The following is a 3,467-nucleotide window of genomic DNA, read 5'->3' on the forward strand; positions in this document are numbered from 1 at the left end:
CATCCTTTGATGACGTACACTAGAAGAAAACAATTTGAAGGCACTTGGGAAAAGATCTTTATGCCATTTGTGTTTTGTTTTACTGTATTATTATTGTTGTTGTTGTTAATAAACTCCTAATATGTATTTAAAGTATGAGGTAACATCATCGTACCACACTAAAGCAGTGGTGTCATTATATGACAGATAGGGACAGTCACCTTTAAACCACACAGTTTACACAGATTATACAATGTATATACTCTCATTTCTGATAGCACTGTGAATCTCACTAATGCTCTATTTATTGAATTATTGTTATTTTATTTAATCTTTTACAAAATTGTATTGTGTGTAATTTCACAGTTTTGTATGGGAATTGCATACTGTTGATTTGTGTAGCAGGTCACTGGTTTGGAAGATATCATCTGTCAATTCTATCAATTAAATCATCACCTACAGGATGACAATGTGCATACAAGATGCAAAATGTGAAACCAATGTGATGCCCCTAGTATGCAAATATAGTACAAATGAAACAATTGTGATTGCTTTGGTGTTTATTTTATTTAATTGAAAAACATTCTTAGTTACAAGGTATAACATAGTACTTTCATTTTCTACCAGCTTTTAATCATTACAAAGATGTTTCGACTTTAACAATTAATTCAAAACAGTGTAACTCAAAACAGTACTTTGTTATAATTGTGATATGAATTGACTAATAGAAAGTTTTAATTTGATTAATAATTGTGAAATGTACAATCAGTAATGGTATTATGTTCTAGTTATGTGATGCAGCATTATCTTTGCTCACCTTCTTATTGTCTTGAACATGTATTTTGTTTTACATGCTGCAGCCCTGAAAACACTAGATGGGGTAGATGTTAGTATAGTGCAGTGTAAATAAGTGTGGATGCAAAATTCAAATTGCATTGCGGACAGGAAATTATTTTGCACTGCGCCCTATATAAGCTTAAGAGCAATGCAAATTACTCAACAAGCACAATAATAATTCTGATAATGAGGGTCTCAACGAGCCCATCAGCCTACTTAGCACCGCACGTGCAGCCCAGAAGTGACGGAGTTAGGAATGCAGAGAGCAGTAAGTGCTGGATGACATTTGTGGAGCACGAAAATACAAACAAAAAAAAATATGTCAAAGCAAGACAGCAAAGTCCTCTTTGCGCACGGAAAAGAAAAGTTTTCTGAGAAGGAGCTGAGAGTCCTTACTGCTGAGGTCACTCAGCATGAAACAGAGTTATTTGGAAAAGCCTCAACCAACATCAGTTATGCTAGTATCCTTAGGAAACAATATGCATTGGCCTGACCTTTTTAGCATGACATCCATAAATATGTCTAGCACTCTGGAAAAGGTGTATTGGGCTATCCCTCCAGATATTCCAACTGCGGTCTGAAAAGAACCAGAGGATAAGCAATGCAGAGCACACAGCACTTTGACATGTGCAGGGATAGCGCAGCCCCTAGATTGACAGCAGGTGCAGAACGCCAAGTGAACGCCATTCTTTACGTGCGCAGCAGCTGCTAAACACGAAATTACAGCCGCATTATGGGGGTTTTGCACCCACAAATCACTTTGCGCCTATTCTTACATTTACCCCTTTGAGTGCTGTACAAATTGAATATGAATGCAAGAAAAATGTGAAACTAGAGAAAATAATCAAATAATGTGCAACCAATTATAACAAATAATGCAAATCTGACTGTGCATAATAAGTCTGTAATGTCCATACAAATCCCACATGTTTCAGAGGGCTTGGAATTACAGCTGACCACAAGTGGTCCTTTCCAAATAACCTCAATGCAGCAATTCTGTCTTTTCAGAATGGCTGCAAATATGAGTTCATAAAACTGATAAATGATGACCTAAGCAGAAACAACAATAGTGAATAACAGGGAACACATACTCTATTTTAAACAGGCATTCACTTGAATATTAAGACAGTGTATAAAGTATTGCTGTAATAATAGCTGAGTAGTGTTTCACCTTCATAAAGTTCAAGTGAAGGTTACACAATCTCAGTTTTAATGTCAAGTCCATTTTTTTGCATATAACAGGGTTTGTTATGACAAAATACACCAGGGACAGTTTTTGGATTTCTTTTTGTTTATTTATTGATAGATGAAATGGTAGCTATATCAGTCCAGAGATGATCCACAAAGAGAAGGAGATGTAATGCCTTTTTATTAATATGTAAACATCAATCTCTCTTTTCTACTTTCACCTGAAGAAGAGACCTTTGAGGTCTTGAAAGCCAGTGATTTAATTGTTGTTTAGTTAGTCCAATAAAAGGTATCACATATCCTTCTCTTTGTCTGGTTATTTATTGAAACACATAGATTGTGTTCTATTACATACAGACAGTGAATAAGAAGCAGGATAACTCACTGAAACAAACATGAGCAAATACTGTAGTACCATCTAAAGCCACTAATAGTATCCTATACAATACTATAGTAAATACTGCAGGTAACTACATTGTTTTAAAAGAGTGTTGTCATATTTTATATGGATGATCATTTTACAAAACGCACATTTTACGATGTTAAAAGTGTCAGTAGTGTGAGTATCTCACTCCCATTGTACACCCCACAGCCAGACAGGATCACAGCTCCACGCTTTGCCATGGCGACCAGAGCTCCTTCTGAACACAAACACACACAGAGCACCATCCTTAAAGCAACCTGTAAGTGCTCTGCATGCAGACAGACTTGTTCAGTCACCGTCCCACAACATGGTGGTCAATCCAGTGCAGGGCAGGCTTGAGGCACGCTCATGGGACATAGTGTTGAAGCTCACAATGCCATTGCAATAGAGAGGACTAAGAGCTTCAAAAAATCCAGAGTATATTACAGAAACAAGAGGAAAAAGATATAATAACCTAGTAAATATGCACAGTCATTAATCTAATACACTTTACTGTAAATATTCTTTAATATGCTACAGTACCTATAATATACTACGATACTATATACTATACTATACAATATATACTATTCATCATACAGACATACACACACGCCCTCTAACACATTCTTCAAATATATACAGTCTCTTTTAAACATTAGACTCTTACCCTTAACATTCCTTGAACTTGTTAAATATCTTGGAGAGAGATGTTGAGGTATAGCAATGATCTTTTCATTTAGTGTTTCTTGTTGCTGGTTTATATGCCCAGGTGGGTTATTTGGAATTAGAGACTCAGTCCTGTTTGATAATTCAGTAGTCAAGTAAATGAAATATGACTTTATCTTGAAGTTTGGCCTACCCTAACATTAACAGGGGGTGCAGTAAACAGCCACTAAATATTGCATTTTTATTTGTATTGAATGCGTCCAAAGATGTGAAACTGCCCTCAAGCAGTGTGTTATCTATTCAAATGAGTTTTTCACATGGTAATTTGTGTGAAATTTCAATTACATTTGGTTTCTAAAAATCAGTGTTTTCTAAATCCTTCTCCTTTCAC

Source organism: Polyodon spathula, unplaced genomic scaffold (genome assembly GCF_017654505.1).
Source record: "Polyodon spathula isolate WHYD16114869_AA unplaced genomic scaffold, ASM1765450v1 scaffolds_2834, whole genome shotgun sequence".
Classification (NCBI taxonomy): domain Eukaryota; kingdom Metazoa; phylum Chordata; class Actinopteri; order Acipenseriformes; family Polyodontidae; genus Polyodon; species Polyodon spathula.